This window comes from Notechis scutatus, chromosome 3 (genome assembly GCF_049901735.1).
Source record: "Notechis scutatus isolate UNSWTSFEM ecotype Mainland chromosome 3, rNotScu1.2, whole genome shotgun sequence".
Taxonomy (NCBI): domain Eukaryota; kingdom Metazoa; phylum Chordata; class Lepidosauria; order Squamata; family Elapidae; genus Notechis; species Notechis scutatus.
The window spans coordinates 77,576,220-77,596,689 of record NC_142011.1 but is presented as its reverse complement, the minus strand read 5'-3'; the positions used below and the strand labels follow the sequence as shown (position 1 = coordinate 77,596,689).

The window sequence follows — 20,470 nt, the reverse complement described above, 5'->3', positions numbered from 1 at the left end:
CCAAGAATTTAATTTGGGTTTAGAGATAGGGAAAGCAGATTTTCTCTTAAACATATCAAATATTAACTCATCTATATCTATTCTTGCAACCACTAGAAAAATAATGTTTCAATGAAAGCTACCCATGACTAACAAAACAATATCTCTTTCTAGCCTTACACTCTATAAAAGCAGAAAAAAGGGGGGACAACCGTAACATCCTATTAACTATGAAGAGTTTAGAAATATTTCTTTCCGCCATGTTGTCTAAAGATTTTATAGTTCCATAAGCAAGGACTGGGCGGTAAGACTTAGACAAAATGAATACCAATTTGAAACAGTGCTTGGAAGGAAGAGAAAGAAATTTTCAGTTCACAATATGTTATGGGTCATGTATTGATCTGCTGCAGACAGATATTGTAAGAATTCAGGGTTTTTATTAAATAAGCTATCTCTTTGTTCGGGTTTCTAAATAACCTAGATGGTAGATTTAGTTTTTGTTTCTGATTGTTTTATTATTTATCTATCCACCCACCCAATGTTAGATTTATAATACTATTTACAACAAATGCATTTTTTGCTGGAAAACCAGAATCAGTCATTCTTCTTTCCTTCATTTATTGTTGATTGACATTTATTTACAAAGAAAGGTACTGTGGAAAGTTGTGGGACCAGACTTTCTATGTTGTTTCTTGTCAAGTGCTGGAATAACATACATACATACATACATCCCAATCAGCAGCCCAATCATATAAACATTTACTTGGAAATGTAGTACATATTGCCTTATTAATGCATTTAATTTGTAGCATAATTTTACATGGAGAAAGTCCACTGAATTTTCTGCAACGAAGAGTAACTTACATTTAGAAATGGATCCTTGTGATCCTTGTAGATCAGTTAAATAAGAACAATCTGATAAGAATTGATTAAATCTCAGCTTCATTCTTGTCTGCAAAATCATCACAATCCTGAATAGAACAACTCTTTGGTGGTACCTGTATATCAGATTTTCAAGAAATGTACAACACTGCAGTTTTGGCTTTAAAACAAGACCAGATATTTCTTTCTAAAGCTACAGCCTATTTAGATTTTTTGCTAACCTTTTAAAATGCAGCATTTTCCCCTCATATAAAAACATGCATTTAGTTGCTTACTAAAGACTTTTTTTTGCTTTTTTAAAAATGAAAGTCTGACCTTTTAAATGATTGTTTTTTTCAGCACTTCCAAGAGAGACCCTTTCACCTATCATCTGTACATTTTAGATGTGCTGTAGTGAATGAACCTTTAACCTTTTCTACCAAATGTGACTTGCTGCAGAACACCAAATCCCTTACTAATTTTAATTATGCTTATTAGTGATTTCATGGGAGGAGGGAGTTTTAGAATGGTATTTGTTTTTAAAAAGTTTAACAAAAGAACACTATTCCAGTAGCTCAGGTTTAATACAGTCATTCAAATTTTACCTTCAATTTACTCTGAAACAAAGCAAAACTAAAGTTCCAATCTGGGTTCTAAGAGAGTGGAAAGATTATAGGAATTTTTCCCACTATCTGTACACAAACTCTTATTTGTGTAAGATTTATCTCATCCTCTTGCAAGTATCAGACTAATTCTTTGTTTCAGCTTGCTGATACCATTGTTCAAATAAGTTACTTCAAATGTTATTCCACTAGTAGTGAAAGGACAACAAGTTTATTTCATTTTTCCCTGTGATTACATCATTGAATAAAAGCCAAAGGAAGATAGACAAATTAACACAAATTCTCACATTTCACAATGTTTGGAAATGTTCAGTTTATCATGATACTATTTAGTCTTTACATTGTGCACTTCATATGGTGAAGGCCTTGCTCATTCATTCGTTTATTATTCTAAGACAAAAATAAAACCAAGTTATAAATATGTGTATAGGATTCTATATTTGTCCTCATATAATGTTTCATAATTTATGTATAGGAAATATTTTAGTGTGCTCTTAATTGGAGCAATTTAATCTTTAAATTTATTTCAAGATTTAGTGATAGGACAGGTTTCATCTTTTATCTAACACATCAATAACTTCCATCTGAGTATAACGTGAACATAATATTTCTGTTCATGTATTGCATTATAAGATATATTATATTCATGCACAAAACTAGTATGCATGTGCATAAATGATCTTATACCTTCACAGACCTGAGGAATCATACATAACGACTGTGATTGTATTCTGTGCTTGGAAAATAGACCTACTTGTTTTGTTGTCCTGATGATTTGAGACCATTTTTCTCCTCTGCTCCTACTGTTTCCTGAGAATACAAATTTATTCAGCATCTAAAAATTACTGGAGAAGAAGGGGATTTTTGGACATATTAGCTACTAGTTCAGGGGTGTCAAACTCAATTTCATCAGGGCTGTGGTTGACTTTGGGGGGCCAGGCGGGCATGGCCAACTGGGTAGGTATGGCCAACTAGGTGGGCATAACCATTTTGATGCCAGTCACTGGGTGGTGGTCAACTGGGTGGGCATGACTGACTTGGTGGGCATGGCCAGCTTTACGTCACTCCCCAAACCGTTAGCATATTTCCTCTTTGCATTGGGTAGACCAGGCCAAAACCATGCTGGCCTGATGTTTCCTCTTCGCATTGGATAGACAGGGTGGAAGCCATATGGGCTGGCCCCTTACCTTTTCCAGGATGGTGCTGTGGGCCGGATCCAACCACATCACAGGCTGAATCTGGCCCATGGGCCTTGTGTTTTTCACCCCTGTACTAGTTGGTAAAAAGTAGTAAAAAACTGAGAATTGAATATTGGGAATCCAGCAATAGAGTTAACTGCATATTATTTCAATTTGGAAACAAAGTTATTTATTGGTGGTATAATTCCTATTTGTTCTTAAGCAAAATTCTTTAGAGTTCTGTGGTTCAGGATTTAAGCAAAAGGCTAGGACTAGGCAAAATCTTGAGAACTTGCATTGAGAATCAGTTGTGATGTGGGTTGAAACAATCTGTGAAATGTTACAATGGTGACAATAAGGGTAAGAGATCCTGAGGAATAAGAAAAGTGGTACACTGGTCAAAATAAAAATATATTATATTTTAAGTAATGCTTCCTATGAAAAATCTCTTGCTTTACTTCTGAGATCATTAAACATTTCAAATGTCAGATGCTAACTTTTATTCGTGGCTCTGCAGATGAGTGAATGCCGATGGTTTGTGATGGAGAATGGAGAGGGAAGAGAAGGAAATTCTTGGGCATGGGTACTTCCCGAAGCTGATTCAAGGAAGATATCTGATTGGCTCTGTATATCATTTAACTGAGAGAAATAAGGCCAAAAACTGAATCCTGTCAAGTCTTCAAAGTACCTCAGGGTGCTAATTTTGTGTACTAGCGACAAGCATGGCAGCAAAGATGAGGACTTGATTTAAACCAAAACATCACAGTTTACATAAAGTGAAATATTTGCACTGTGGTAAATATATATATTTAGTGAGTGTTTTTGCATCATCTTTCTAACTAAGCCTTTTGAACTTGTGCTCATGTCCAGGAATGTTTTTTTCCCCCCTTTCAATAGCAAAGGGTCCAACAAACAGAAAGTCCAGTTTCTGAAGGCTTGGTTAACTAGCATATGCTTATTTCAGAGTGGCTGTGAGGGAGGAGTTATGGAATAAAATTCATCTGTGTGTATGGAGTCCACTCCAGTCACAGATGTGAGTGGTTAACTATACAAGCAAGGAGAGCAAATCCACACAATACTTCATTCACCAGAGAAATCTGCAGCGGATTACAGTTTCTCTATGGTTATGTCTGTTCTTAATTTACTGCTTTTATTCAGTTTTCAACCATAAATGAGCCCCTTATGAGACATTCGCTATGCAGAATTGACAACTCTTTTTATCTGCTTGAAAAATATTTTTCGATAATAATTTATGGTTAGGAAATATTTTAAGCAGTTTCAATAGTTACATTATATTCATTCAAAGCTTAATGATGCAGTGACTCCCCATTTTTATTTTTTAAGAAAAGAAATCCAGGACAATCTGGTAATTTCACGTATTTATAACAAAACATAGCTGCTTGGCTGAATAGGAAAACATTTTTTTAAAGACATATTTCATGGTACTGTGATATGTTTTTCTCCCCCTCCTCCATCCAATATTTTGAAATGTTACTTCTCATTAGAAAGTATATGAGTATATGTTTTTTATGTTCATAAGCTTTTGTTCTGATGTGTCAGAGTTGACTATTAATGCTTAAAGGCACAAGACAGGGGTACTATAATATTTATCAAATTAAAAAGTGAACAGAATAATATTATTCCCTTAATTGAAGTTTAGATTGTTATTGTCTTATCTGATGACTTATTGTATGGAATTAATTGCTATTTTATATTTCAGGAGGCTCATGTTACATCATGATTTCGTATCTGCTTCAATATACATCCTTAGAGCGACACTATCACTGGTGTCATAACTGGCTACAAAAGAGGGAAATCGCTTCAGTGATATAAAACACGTTTATTAATTGAGACAATAGTGATGAGGCTGTAGAAAGCCTTCCAAGTTGGCAAATTCCCTTTTGTATTATTTTAGATTAATTTAAAGTGCTGGCATGCAAACTTTACAACTTGATTCTTGGCAGAATATAAACATTTTCAGACTCATTGATACTCAGGGAATCTTATGCTATGACAGAGGAAACTCCCAGAAGATAAACAAAGTAAATACTTCAATGAGGTTCTTGCAGTGTTTTCCTCATAAGCAGATACCGTGTCTTGAGCAGGGGAACTTTTGCTTTGGGCAAAAAAGGACATTGTGTTTACTGGCAAACACACTTTATGATTTTTTAATATATATATATTGAATAGAAGAGATGATTCCACCAGACTGTCAATTATTTGGAAGCCTGCACTCACAAACAAAAAAATCTCCACACCACAAGCCAGCCAAACACCTGGGCACAAACAGATCCCCCCTGATACCTCCAACTCAAACATACCCCAACCAGGCACCCAGATGAAACCTAGCTTCCTAACAAATGATAGCCGTCCATTTACTTGGAGCCAAGCTGCACTAAAAGCCTCCAATACAGGAACACAATGTTGCTAGCCAACCAAGACAAAAAAAGCCACAAAACAGACAGAAGATATTAGAAACACCAATCAAGCAGAACACAGCAAACCAATAAACACAGACCAAGACTCCCAACCAATCAGGATGAAGAAAAAACCATTCTGGCACAGCAATAGGCTGCCCCAAATTTAAATCTGAAACCACTATAAAAGTCTGACTCACAGATGAACACTATACAGAAGCCTGATGATGGCAGATGAGATTCTGCCGAAACGTTGCTACAACTTTAAAAGCACAACTATAATGACGTGGGAAAATACCCGAACAAAGCTGAATACTATATATATATATATATATATATATATATATATATATATATATATATATATATATATATATATATATATATATATATATATATATAATCTGAATTTTTAAAGTATAATAAAAACAAATTAAGTAGTTAATTTAAAAATAAAAGGACACTATAGCTACTGTATTCAATTTTACTCTTGTTCAGTGAACTAATTTTAAGTTACCGTATTTATCGGCGTATAACACGCATCTTCATTTTAAGAGGGAAATTTCAGGAAAAAAATTTAAATTTCTAAATAAAAACACCGCCCGGCCTCCGCTCGCATCGCCCGGCCTCCGCTTGCCCTCCGCTCGCACCGCCCGGCCTCCGCTTGCCCTCCGTTCGCACCGCCCGGCCTCCGCTCGCACCCGCCCGGCCTCCACTTGCCCTCTGCTTGCACCGCCCGGCCTCCGCTTGCCCTCCGCTCGCACCGCCCGGCCTCCGCTCGCACCGCCCGGCCTCCGCTTGCCCTCTGCTCGCACCGCCCGGCCTCTGCTCGCACCGCCCGGCCTCCGCTTGCCCTCCGCTCGCACCGCCCGGCCTCTGCTTGCCCTCTGCTCGCACCGCCCGGCCTCTGCTGGCTTCTTAACATTATATCGGCGTATAACACGCATACATCATTTGCCCCCTATTTTCAGGGAAAAAAGTGCTTGTTATACGCCGATAAATCTGTACTTTAAAACGTTAATTATTCTGATTTAGGGGTTCTAGCTCTTCATTTCTATTCAATGTATGGCTCTGATTTCAGCCAAAAATATTTTTATGCTATTAATATTCATTGTTTCTTACCAGTTGATACACTGTGTTGGTAAATTAAGTTATTAGCACCTCTCAGAATATAATACTCATGATATACTCCTAACCAAAATCCTCATAGTAATTAATATATTTAAAATATACAGATGGAACAAACACTTCCCTTTTATCAATGATTTTAAATAGCGTAAGTTGCTTGACCCTCATTTACATGATGTTTTAATTCCATTTTTGATGAGTGGCAAACTGCATCATTAACCCCTTAGCAAAATTAGTTGTTACTGAGATCTCTAGAATGCAATTATTAAATGAGCCATCCCCAAAAAGCAGACATTTCAATGCATCCCTACATATCCTTCTCAGTTGCCTTTCAGAATCACAGAAATCAAAGCTGTAGCTTTTATTATCACTCAAACAAATGCCTACTCAGTCCCAAGCACATGCAACTAACAATTCTAAAGCACAAGGACATTTTAGGATCCCTTTCCCTAAAGGTTATTTTACCTTCAGGAGATGAGAAGGACTGTGAAGCCCAGAGAAGCAACACAATCACTAACAACTGGAATGTTTATGGACATATATTCAATTGCATTGTTATTGTGGCTAGAATTTTGAAGGCTTTCACAAGCTAGCATTGTGAAATGTGTGACAAGGTGGGATTTAGTTTTCCACAGCAGCTGAGAGGATTGCCATGTTTCATTTTCTCTTAAGCAAAAGGGATAAGAAATATTATTAGAAGAAAATTTATTACTCAGCCTTCTACGTGTTGCTTGAGTTCCTAGGAACAAATGTTCTAGGCCACATCTGTTCACATACCTAGAAATTTTACAATTTTATAAGTAAAGAAATTTGTGTTTCAGTACTTCATGATGACAATTGAAGTTACTGATTAATATAATGCTATATTGGAGTCTCTTTGGTTTCTTTTTCTTTTTTTTTTTTGTAACTCATCATCTGCTACTTGTCTATTTAAATCAAAATATGAAATTATATTTCTCTAGACATGACTACCTTTGGGGCCTAGCATTATCATCCACAGTGATCTTGTGGAGACTAGCTTAAATACTATCCTCTTTTACCTACAAAGAGTGTGATAACCACTAATCTGTTGTTAAACTATCCCTGTCATTCCAAAATAATTGTTAGTTAGAGATTACTCTGTTGCATTCTTCTCTATTCCATATATTTTTATTCTGACTACACATATTACTAATCTACAAACATGGAAACTACATTAGTTATACTACATACTATTACACAGTAATATTGTAAAAGGAATATGAATCCATTAATTATGCCTCAGTCAAGGCTTCTCAAATGTGATTTGTATCTACCTGGGAAGTAGATCACAAACAAATTTGAGGAACAATCCCAAATTTTAGTGGAAGCGTAATCAAAAACATGTTTCTATTCTGCCTAGACAAATTTATAGATTTTTCACAGTTGCTGCTTTAAATAGCATGCATCAGTCCAAAAGTAATGTAAAACAAGAAATAAGAGTAAGTAGAATTACACAAATTAAGCATGCTTATCTTTCCCATTTTCCCATTATCCCTTGTTGTTTAGTTATCCTTTCTATTATATATACACACAATGTATAATTTAGACAGCTTTATTTTTCATTTCCAATGAAAATGCATTATTTTATGAAGTTACAAAATTATTTATTATTTTATAGATTAAAATTATTTATAGATTTATAGATTATAGATTTTTTTATAGATTTATAGATTAAAATTATTATTTTATAGATTAAAATTGAATCTGAGATTTATATGTACATAGGATTATGATAAGGTCAGGCTAGATGAAAGACATAAAGTAAATTGAATAGCAGCATATTCTGTATAACTGAGGTACAATTAATAGAAAAACTAGAGTAGGTAGCGATAGTGTTGAGTTTATACTTTACTACAGATTGACATCTTCAGGGTAGAAAAAGACTGGTTAGTTATTACCAGGAGAATGTATGACAAAAATCTATGAGTGCTAAAACCTATAGTTGCAAATAAATGCTTCAATGTAATGAATATATAGCATGTAGAGAATCTTAAAACATGCATATTCAAATGCCCTCACTTATGTATTGCCTTAGTAAGAAATTATCCCTTCTATTCATTTTGTATGGTTGGATCAGGATTCATTCCACAACAGGAACAATATGCAACCACAATTTAGTAGGATCAGGTTATTTCCATTTCAGCAGATTACTTTCTTAAGAGAAAGTAGTGCATTCAGGAGAAGTAATCATATATTTCTGCAAAACTATATGGTAGACCATGTATAACATATTATTGTAATGTGATATTACAACCATGGTAAGTATTTTTCTAGCAACTACAGCAAAAATATTGAATAAGGCTTGAATAAGGCTAATGAACTGATGTCACAAGTTATGAATGGAATTTGCTCTTGGTATGAACCTAGTAGGATTGTGCAGAAGTGAAGCATTTTTTCAAAACTACTTCACAAAGGAGTGTGGGTTCCTTCCTACTAAAATCAAAGTGGCTACATTGCTTTGCTTGTTCTGTTTCTTCCCACAGTGACTGTAGCTAAAAGAGGCCTTTGAGCATGCTACATATTCACAGCTACTGGAACTACTGGTTGTAGTTTCTGGATGATGCAAAATACCTTGTCAAGAAGGATCAAACTACCATTTTGCTTTAGTGGGAATCATTATATTCTATGTCAGAGCTTGTCAAATTAGATTTTTTTTTCTAAATAATTTTATACATGTAGGTAGAGAGCCTTGTAGTTTCTCTTCAGCTGCTGTTTCCCTGTTTCCATTGTTGATTTCTCTAGTAATAAATGTTACCTGACATTCTTTCTATCATGCTTTGGGGCAAGGACCATTGTAATTTTACAGTTTCCTTCAATTCAGATAAATTCTGCATTTGCAACAAGCTAATTGTACAATTATTATAAGCATTAAAATGTATAATACATATAAGAGCCATGGTGATGCAATAGTTAGAATGCAGTATTGCAGGCTGACTCTGCTCACTGCCAGAGGTTCGATCTCACAAGCTCAAGGTTGACTCAGCCTTACATCTTTTCTGAGGTCTGTAAAATGAGGACTCAGATTGTTGGGGGAAATATGGTGATTCTGTAAACCACTTAGAGAGGGCTGTAAAGCACTGTGGAATGGTATATAAATCTAAATGTTATTGCTATTAAGGAATATTGAACTATTACTGTTGCTGTTCAAAGTCTGGAACAGTTAAATCAGTAGCATGTATTTTAAAGTACCAGGTTTCAACTGTCCTAGTACTTTAAATACTAGGATTGTACTTAAAGCATTTTATGCTTATGGGCCACATCTGGGCCCATGGACTGTTCCACTCTGGCACACAGTAGCACGTTGGTGGGGGGGGATGGAGCATTGGTGGTAGAAATGGGGCACCACTATTGGGGGACAGGATGTTGGAAGCAGGGAGTGAGTGGCATCAGTTGGGGGAGGCAGCAGCAACCTTCCATAACAGCTCCAATTTTTCACGTGGCCCCTTGGAAAATTAATTGCCCACCCTTGTTCTAGTGGTAAGATCTTAATTGGCTTAATTTTCTACAAAGGGGACTCTTTTCTTTATACTATAATTGGAATCATGATCTATAAAATGGAAGTTATATAGGTCCAGGCCTCAAGTTATTCATTTCCAATAATATTAAAGATCTCTCCATATCTAGCTATATGGAAAGCTAAAACAGTGCTAACTAGAGAGAAGTATTGTAATTATTAGTTATACAAATAATGCAAACTTGCTTGTAAAATCTAATTATTGTAATAGGAAAGGTACCTGAGAGCACAAAATTGGGGAAGATGCTGGATGTGGAAGGTTGCTTGGTGTTCAAAGTTTAACTTAATAAATAAAACTGGGAATCATAATTTCAGTTGTACCATCTTCTGCTCCAGAAATTTGAAAGCTTGCAGTTTCCTGGTGCTAAAGGTAAAAAAGAAAAAGTGTCATTCGTTTGGTGAATATTTTTTACAAATTACATGTAAGATAATTATAATAATAAATTCAGATATTTATGCTTAAATTAGATTGTCAAAAGTCTCCATTTCTCCCATCCATTTTATCCACTCAATAGTGAGTCGGTTTTTAAAAATTGTATTTTCTGTTCTTAAAGGTAGAGAAATTGGCACTTGACTTCTTTTAGGTTCTGTTCTTTTGCTTAATGTAGATTTGATGTTCTACAAATTTTAATGGAGTTTTGTAAAAAGCCTTCACATTCTGCCTGGTCAGGCTGGTAAAAGCGAGTTTAAATGGTGATGACCAGCTAAGGATTTTTTTTCCCCCTTTCCTTTTATTTTTGTGAATTCCCTTGTATGCAGCAGATGTAATTAATGGAAAGCAATTTGCTGATATCTTTTCACACTTCCTTTGTGGAAATGTACTGAACTAATCTCCCCAAACAAAATGCAAAACAACGGTTGAAAGTCTGTCCTTTAACCTTTCAATGAATTTTAAAAATGCCTATTAGAGATGCACATTAATAATGGCTGTTAAACTCAGGGGAATACTTTTTATTCATCCGTGCTTCATCAGGCAGGTTTGTGGCCTCTGCCGTACTGCAGTGGCTCCCTCTATTCCAAAAACAGTATGGGGGAAGGACGATAAATACTACTTGGTAATTAAAAATGTTACTTGAATTGTTACTGAGAAAACCTCTCATGCTAAGAATGTTTCTGGAATAAAAAGTCAGCATACTAAAATTCAAGAAAGATGTGCAAAATTGTGCTGTGCACGGGCAATCCAGAACAACAACTTATATGCAATGGCACACTGTTTTTCAGTTCACAGACTCTGTTATCCAATGCTGGTTTTGTCCCAAATATATGCACAGCATTCAGACAAAATTAAAGAATTAACTGTGGAAATGGATCACAAATATACAAAGGAAGGACAGGAAGCTCTGTAAAATGGGAAATTGGGATTTTATCTGTTTTCAAAAGCAGCTCCAAAATATTTTTCACAATGCACTAGAATTAAAATAGCCTGTATGCCAATGTTGCGATTAAAGCTGTGAACAATTTATAAGACATTGTGGTAATCTGATCATTTCATCTCAAAAAGTATATCATAAAGTGAAAAATTAAAGGTACTGAATATTTTTTCCTTGAGGTTCTGGGGTTTTCATTTTGGAATGAATGGCTTCTAGCACTATTATTAATTTGTACAGTGTAATTGATTAGGCCTTTCTTCCTTTTTTCTTGGAAAAAAAAAAGCAATGTGATTGAAATAGTTAAGGCTGACATCATTTTGTGACTGAGGCAAGTTGATTGTGCTATGAAAGCCTTGTCTGGAAGGATTCTTTACAGCAAGAACTGTGAAATCAGTTCAGATGTAGACCTTACCATTGGGTGCGGGGTGGGCAGGCCGGAGAGCACAATAAATATTAAAGTATTGGGTGTATAGTAAGATAAAGTATATAGTAAGTAGAGAAACAAGTGATTCTCAAAATGTCACAATTTGATCATATATCTACTGAAAAAATTGATGTTAAGATTAGAATGAATGAATATAAATGTATATAGCATATAATCAAATGGACTCAAAACAACTATAAACAGCGGATAACACTTTAATTTTTTTTTTTAAAAAAAAACCAAACCCTAAATCTGTTTTTTTTTTAAAGGCAGAAAATATGCCAGAGAGATATAACTCATGAAATTTCATAAAATTCAGATCTGGAGTTCCACAGTTCAGATAAAAAACACTTACTTTAAGTTAACAGTTCCTTGGGGATCATTGTCATATTATGGCTCAGGTTCTGACAGAAACAGTGATAAAATGCTTAAAATTATGAAGCAGTTTCATGGAATGTGGATATTAGTTACCTCCATTTTTTATATTTCAGGTCCCATTAACTATTCCTTTGACTTTTCTACTCTAAAATATAAGATGCATTCTTACTTTTCTGTACCACTACACTTGCATACATCAGTTGATTAGTTGAAGCTTTTATCCCATAAAAAATAAATAACACAAGATTCTTGGCTCTTTTTTTTTTTTTTTTTTAAATAATGTATGCCAGATTTTTTTTTTAATATAGCAAGGAACTCCACAGAATATTAAAAATCATCATTTTCCTGAGGAGCTAGAAGTTCTAAACTCAATATTTTTTTTTTTAAAAAAATGTTCTTTGTGTTATTTCAAATTATAGCAAAAAAATAAAACAATAGTCAAAGAGAGTATTCTGAGTTTTAGCTAAAGAGAAAGAGTCAGGTTTAAATTTTACTCATCTACATTTTCTGTGTGGTCTGTTTACTATATGGAATGAATTTACTGTATATTCAAAACTACAGTTTTTTTTAACTTAAAATACAAATTCTAGGGCTATTTCAACTTCTTATTATAAAAGTTTAAGAAGAATTTAACCGTATTAATAGATATGTTTAAATAGTAGCTTATAATAGCTTTACGATAAAAATACTAAATATTAAGGCTTGTCACTTCATTCTCTCACAATGTTAACATGTCAATGCATAATGCCAGAATAAGTCTGCTGTTCTTTGCATAGCAATGTACTTCTAACACATTTCTTTCATGCTTGTACACCTCAGGAAAGAGAATGGCAGTATAATAAATTTACACCATGGCATCTTCAACTACCTCTTTACATTCCTAATTACTCATCCCAACTGCTTTAACTTATTCTAATGTTCGCACTGTAGTAAATGTGGGCAGTTTTGAAAACACTGAACTTTCTCAGTTATCTGACATTGGAATTCCTTGAGGGATAACTTCCTGATTAAGTATCACATCTATTAAGCTGACTTGTGCTGAATGGACAATTAGTATATTCTCTGACAATGAAGTGCAGGTTATGTTTCTAATCACAAAAAGCAATTAAAGCATGTGTATACAATATAAAAGAGAGCTTACAAACAGCAACTCTAGTTCAGACAGGAAATTATCAACACAGCAGAGGCAAAATTGAAATTTTTCATCCATGCTTCTTTAGAGCTTGATTTCTGATTGCCTGGCACAGCCCTATTATTTGCATTTCTGTAAAATATTCAAATAATAGTTGTATAGAAAGGATAGCCAGCCAACTACCAAATGGATGTAGGATTTTTCAACAATATACAGGTAATCTTCAATGTACGACAACAATTGGGTCCAAAATTTATGTTGCTAAGTGAGAAATTTGTTAAGTGAGTTTTTTCTCCATTTTACAACTTTTCTTGACACATTTATTAAGTGAATCACTGCAGTTGTTAAATTAGTAACATGAATTGTTAAGTGAATCTGGTTTCCCCACTGATTTTTCTTGTCAGAAGGACACAAAAGGGGGACCACATGATTCCAGACACTGCAAATATGAGTCAGTTGTCAAGAACCCAAATGTAAATTGTGTGACCATGGGGATGTGGCAATGGTCATAAATGTGAAAAATGATCATTAGTCATTTGTTTCAGTGTAGTTGTAACTTTGAATGGTCATTAAGTAAACTGTTGTATGTTGAGGCCTACCTGTACTATTTTTTTTATAACTGAGCTAAGGCAAATCAAACTGAAGAGAGATCATAAAAACATGTAAAACTGAGTTTACTAAAATTGAGATTATGTTAGCATTACTCAAATACTACATACGATACAAATGAACTCAATATTTGAGAAACTCAAGTGTAATCCAGTAATAGTACATGGCTGTCTTTTAGTCAGTTATTTACATTTAACTAGACCATGAAAACTGAAGTGCCAGTTTTCATGAAATATGAAATAAATAGGAATTAAATGCATGAAATTCCTATAAGAGTTTACTTTACTACTGTAAACTACAATTGGTTTTTACTTCCCAGATTTCAGTAGGAAAGATATAGCCCAGAAAATAGCAATGACATTGTAAACGACACAGTGAATACAGAAACACAATAATCGTTATGCCTGACACATCAATGAAAAGTTGAAAATACTTTGCAGTTTAATTGGTTTAATTATTAAAAGAACTAGTGAGAGTAACTATTCTGTAACATAACATTTGAAAGCGATATTGTTTTGCTGTTTTGCAGATTGTTTGAATTAACTGTCCTATTCTTAATTGAGGAGATTACTCAACAAAACCCAATGTTCATTCAACAAAATTTATGAAATATGTTGTGGATTACCAATATCATCAGTTAAACCTGTTTCAAATTTATTGCTTTCAATTCAAGTTAAATTATAAAAGAGTCCATTTGTACTACCACATGTATGTACATGAATTCAGCTTTCATCATTTCCAACAAGTTTAATCCAGTAATTTATGGTTTTGACACAGTTTTGGGGGGAATCTGTTCAAGAAACACAGACAGCTTGATAGAAGGGTTAGACTGGATTAATGTGCTATGTGCCAAGTTTCAAAGCAGCCCATTAAAACTGTTTGTAGAAAGAAAGAAAAATGGATAGGATTTTTAACAATCTGTATTTTCTTAAGTTTCTAATCATTTTAGTCACTTTAGCAAAATGAATGTAGTTATGATAGAAAATGAACTTTATTATTAGAAAAATGTTAGAAAAGCAAAGAAGCAGAACTGTCTTTCCTTTATGCTCAGCAGGACATAAGGTTGTTCAAATTACAATGTTCTGATGTCTGAAGAGTCAAGCCCGATAGCTGTGTGCTAACTTATTTTGCAAATTATCTTCCTTTGAAAACTTTTCAATTTATATCCATTAAGAAAACTCTTATATACCACAGCAGACAAAGAAAAATAAAATGTAAAACATTTATCTCTTATATTTCTCCTCAAAAGTGGAGAATACCAATTTAAGTTCAAGGAAAATGAGATCAAGATGACTGAAATTTTCAAAACAAAATAAAACAGGTTGCCAGGATTTGTGTCACCTGATGCTTTCTGCATACACGTGAAAATCCAAAAAAAAAAAAAAAAATGTCTATTTTTCTATTCTATTCCTAAACAGTTTTCTTTAAAAAAAATCTAATCACACAACTTTAACACTACAGGTAGCATATCACTCTTTCATCCCATCTCTAGCCATCAGGAAGAATGAAACATATAGTTTGGCAACATCTGTGGAATAGATTAGAAGACATGCTTTAATAGATCAAAACATGATCAAAGTTATAAAAGAGATGGTAGCTCTGATCATTTGGGCTAAATTTCTTGCACTTCATCTCAGTTTATTGATTGAATTTAGAATCTCTAAAAGTGCCAGAGCAGAAGACACAATATAAGCTAGTGTGATATAAACACTATTCTAGCAAAGGAAGATTACTAGTAAAGGTCGTACTGGAATTAGTGAATCCTTGTAAAAGAAAAGGCAATAAACAAACAAACAAATGAATAAACAAAGTCTCCTTCAAGTCCAGTCCGAGCCTTGGGTGACTGCTGCACGTTGCAATTTTCTTGGAAACACTATGAAGTTATTACCTATTGTTTTCTTCCAAGTTGTGTTTTGGTTCCTTCATCTAGTTTATAGCTCTGTTGTTTCTCCTGGCAGTCTCCTTTATCCAAGTATAACAATGCCCAGTGTAAAGGAAATAGGGAACGGCCTTGAAGGACAGAAGGAAACACTACTTCCAAAGCTATAATCAAACAAACAGAGCTTGAGCCCATTCCAAGAAACTAATTTGAGTGTATGTCTCAGACAGGCCTTTCCCTAGTTTAAATGAAGATAAAGTCAGAAAGAGAGAAATACATTTAGGCCTGCAAGATGCTGTTATTATAACTGTTATAATAAAAGTAGTCCTAAATTAGTTGGCATTGGTTTCTTAGTCTGGTGTACTTTAAAGGTTCACACCAGATCAGAGCTTAACTTCTAATCTCATGGTGTCCATGACAAATACACAAATTGGAAAGATGGTTCTCCTCCATAGACATGTCTTAGCATTCATCACTATACTAATTGATTACAGGTAGACCTCAAGTGACAACTATTAAAACAGAAACCATTTGAAGTTGCAAATGGGGTTGAAAAAATGAATTTATGAATTGTTAAATTATGAGTTGTTGCAATGTCCCCCAGTCATGTGATCAACATTTGGACAATTGGCAGCCCACTCACACTAACAACTGGTGGAGCGCTCCAACTTCCAGTGCTCCAATAGCAAGAAAACAGTGAAAGGAAGCTGGTCAACAGAGCAAAGAGCAGCAGAAGTAACCTCAGAGTGCAGAGTGGTGAGGACAACTATGGGACTGGTCTGGGGGGCACTGTGGAAGGCATTCCCAGACTATATGGTTTGGGGGCTGCTTGCCACCTCACAAGGCAGGGTGCACTGCAGTGCAGCCAACGGATCGATTGGGGAGGGCAGAGTTATATGTATTGAGAGTATTGGGGGCAGTCTTTTACCTTACTGAGGCTTGGTGCTAGGAGGGACCAAACCTAAAAAGCCTTGGATTGGAATAGGTAGTCACTTAAAGAGTCACAATTCTCAGTTAACCACCAGAACAAAGAGTGCTGGGATTGTAGTCACGTGACATCAAACTTTACAACCACATCAACTTGTGACAATCCTGGTTCCAATTTTGATTATAACTCAAGGACTACCTGTATGTCTTCACAGCATTGGTAGGAAAATGTACAAATATTTTAGATCTCTGTTCTTCTAATAAGGCAAAAATTTATATCTGAAATATATTTTATTGCAGAACAACTTTAAAATGATTTTCTTGCAGGACATTAAACCAATCCTGGATTATATCACAAGGCAAGCACTTTCATGTTTTATACAATCATGAATCCTGCTAAATTTTTCAAAACAATATGAAGAGTTTGACAATTCAACTAATTAAAAAAAGGACTAATCGTTTCATCTTTAATTTTTAATATGCATAGAGAGGAATTTCCCAAAACATATGTTGGTATAGTTTTTCAGGAATGAGGGGACAATAATGCAAAGTGCTATGCACAGACTCCTCCATTTAATGTGGTATGAATACTTCAAGTTGCATTTTTAAAACTCTTCAGTAGTAAATTAAAACTTTTCAAACAGTTCTGTGCTGTTCAGTAAACACTCTTCCTCTATCCTCCTACAGGCAATGAGTAACGCAAACCTTTGAAAAAGAATGTTTTTGTTTCCCAAGATGTTTGATTCAAGCTGGAACTCCTCAACCTCTTTGCCTGTAATTCTTATCAAAGTTATGTTACCTTGAACATATATATTTCAGCCTAATAAGAGAGGAAATGTGAACAGTGTTGCTTCCAGAGATACTGAGTAGAATCGTATTTGGCTAGTTACATCCAAGCATGTGATTCAAGACATACATAATTAGAAGTCTCCCAATTTTAATTACTGCAAGATTCCTAAATATCATCTGCACATAAAAACAAATGGCCTGAAAGAAATACAATAGGGCCTGTACTAGTAAGAAAATCACAATGGTATTCCAGTTCTTGTAACCAGGCACTGGGGTTGGTTTTTAAGTTTTCATAATGGTAAAATGTTGCTTTGAGTATCTTCAGTGCACAATCCTCCTCTATTTGCATACTAAATTACAGATTCTCTCTCTCTCTCTCTCTCTCTCTCTCTCTCTCTCCCTCCCTCTCTCTCTCTCTCCCCTCCCTCCCTCCCTCTATCTATCTATCTTTATTTCTGCATCTCTGCATCTATAACTTTCTGCCAAGATAATCTGTACCACTATTTAATTCTAAAACAACACAAAAATGATTTTTAAAGAAAAGCTGGGTTTTGCCAAACATGATAAGGAGGAAGCATTTGTCAAAGTTCCAACTTTCAACCCTTTGTTTTTTTCAGCCCTCATGTATTTTATTTTTTCCTGTGTTTGTATTGTCCTAATCGGGTCAGATTTGAAAGGCAAAGAGCTTTGTGCTTGCCTTTGTATCTCAAGAACAACTTGTCTCTGAGCAAGAGGAAAATCTAACTTGTTGAAGAAATAAAGCACTATAGCCTAGAGTCTAGAACTGTGAGAGCCAGATATGCTGGAAGGATTTATGTGCTGAAACTACTTGTGATTAAATGTCTTCTCCACACATCCAAACTCCCCATACTGCCAGGTCTGACTATGAAGAGAGGACACTCATGTTTTTTCAATAAACAATGTCATCCCAAAACACATTAAAATGGATCAGTCTATTTCTGACATTTGTGCATCCAAGGGCATCGGTGAATGTATAAAAAGAATGGTTTTTCTTAGGGCCAACTGAAAAGTTACAAAATTAAAAAATACTTTCATAAGGTTCTTGGTCAAGTCTAATATTATAAATACATACACAATTTGTATAATATTAAAGTAGTATTTGGGGACATGATCAAAAAGTGTCAAAATGAGCAATGTCTCAAAACTATCAACTTTTTACACATTTTTTTTTCTTTCAACACTTGCAAATTTGTAAGGAAAGGAAGGTCCTGTGATATCTATGGCTCATATGGGAAAGTTGTACTTGCAGGGAAACTAATATTGTGTGTTTTGTCCTCGGGGCAGATGTGTCTAAAATAGCTGTAAGGAAGTAGAACATGAGCCCAGAAGTATTTGAACTAGCTATGAGACATGCTGAGATGCCCACTCATATTTCCCAGCTATCTTGACTCAATGCAAAGGTCATGCTACAATAGTTGAGCTTCTTGGAAGTTGAATCTTGGGTCATGGTTAGGAACATTATTTGGGAAGTGCTGATTAGATGTGAACACTATGGCATTTCTTCTTAATGAACTTTTTCCTGTCTCTATCTTCAGTTGTTGTTTTTTTGTAATGAAAGGAAATAGCAAAGCCACTAGCTCAACACCAGAAACGTTCTGGTTACAGTCAAGTTTCCTGCACTCAAATAATTATGGGTAAAATAATTCATAGTGGACAATGAGCACTTTTTTAATGTAATGTGCATTTGATAAAAATATAACACTGGAAGACTTCATCTCCCTTATATGTTAAAACCAGGGGTGGGTTTCTACTGGTTCTGTCCACCTCTGTAGAACTGGTTGCTCCGAAGAGCAGCAGACATTGAACCGGTTCTATGTCTGCTGCTGTTGTGGCCCACCCACCCGCCAGGGCTCTTACCTGACCTTTATTTCCTGCTTTTTTAACTGCAGCTGCTTTGCGCGACACAGCTGCAGTTGAAAAAGCAGGAAAAAAGGGCTTTTCTAACCGCCGTGCACTTGCACACAGCACTGCTCAGCTGTCCAGGCAGCTCAGAAGATTGTAAATTGCACTCGTGCGACTCATGCATGCGCGCATGACACTAATAGACAGAACTGGTAGTTATACCAGTTGGATCCCATCCCTGGTTAAAACATACAGGCACTCAAAGCAATTATGTGTCTCTCTATTGTGTTTGGTAGAAAAGTAATAAAGTTTCACATATTAAAATGGTATGGGATACATGGCCAAAGTATATCAGCTATGTCCATAAATAATGTTTAACATGTGAAATACATACATCTCTAATCTTTAATTTAACTAAAGTTAACTGTCTAATCTGTAAGAACTTCTACATACAATATAACAAGTCTCATTTCTTCAAAGCTTTTCTGTCCTGATGAAAAATGCAGTGCTATATTCTTTTACTTGAGAATATCATGGAATTCAACTACGGTTAACCTGAAGAATTTTTGGTTCAACTAGGTACAGCATGTAATTTATGATTGTACCTGGTGCTCAAATCCCAACTAAGTGTATGACTGTCATTAGTTCACTGTATCTTAGACTTGATTCCTATTTTCTTTAACCAGGACTAGTAATCTTAATCTGACCCTTATTTAAGGATGTTAATGATTATAAGGAACTTTGAAGTGCTGAACAAATATGGATGATAGTTTATCTACCTAAATCTTATTATTCAGCCTGGGTTTGTTAGAGATTTTAAAAATGTTGGTCTAAAGTTTTTTTTGTTTCTTTCAAATCACAGAGTATTGTTTCTGCTGTGTTTAACGTGAGCTTCAATCAAATGTCTAACCTGAAAAGGAGAGCAAAATAAGCTAGTTTATTTCCTAGTGTCAGTATGAGAAAGGATTAAATACTAATTCAGCTCATGGTACAGCATTTATTCCTTTTGTATTATCAGTAACAACATTTTTAAAAGATCCATCCAAGAGCAATTTACATTTCTTTAAGAAGAAAGGAAACTTGTCTAACCAATAGCAAAAAAGTCTTGCTATTCCCTGGTAGTTTCCAAGTTCTGGCCCTGCTGTTTAGATTTCGGAGCATAAAGAAAATCTGCATTCCAAACCACATATATAAAAGTTTGCCATGATTCATTCAGATGGTTCTATTTCTATGGTTCTAGATTTGCCCATAATGACAAAAATTGGTTTAACATACCAGCTGGAATAATACGTGTTCTTTTTTCTGTATTGAGGAACTGCAACTCTGGGAAGTCTCAATGTAAACCAGCTTTAAATTCTGAATTGTTTGATAGGTTGTG

At 34.9% G+C, this 20,470-nt stretch overlaps 2 protein-coding genes across 6 annotated transcripts in view; one reads left to right on the top strand and one right to left on the bottom strand.

Annotated features, from left to right (window-relative positions):
• Window positions 1-15,595, bottom strand: part of ADGRL2 (adhesion G protein-coupled receptor L2) — a 381,557-nt gene extending 365,962 nt beyond the window's left edge. The window contains exons 1-2 of one of the 3 annotated variants that reach the window (XM_087960527.1): window positions 15,523-15,595; window positions 9,942-10,085 (exon numbers count right to left, since the gene is read on the bottom strand). The gene's annotated coding sequence lies outside the window, so the exon portion shown is untranslated. Of the gene's footprint in view, window positions 1-9,941; window positions 10,086-15,382 lie in introns of all 3 variants that reach the window. The other 2 variants (XM_087960529.1, XM_087960530.1) reach the window with 2 other exon arrangements.
• Window positions 1-20,470, top strand: part of LOC148131244 (uncharacterized) — a 99,067-nt gene that overhangs the window by 773 nt on the left and 77,824 nt on the right. The gene's annotated exons all lie outside the window — the stretch shown is intronic.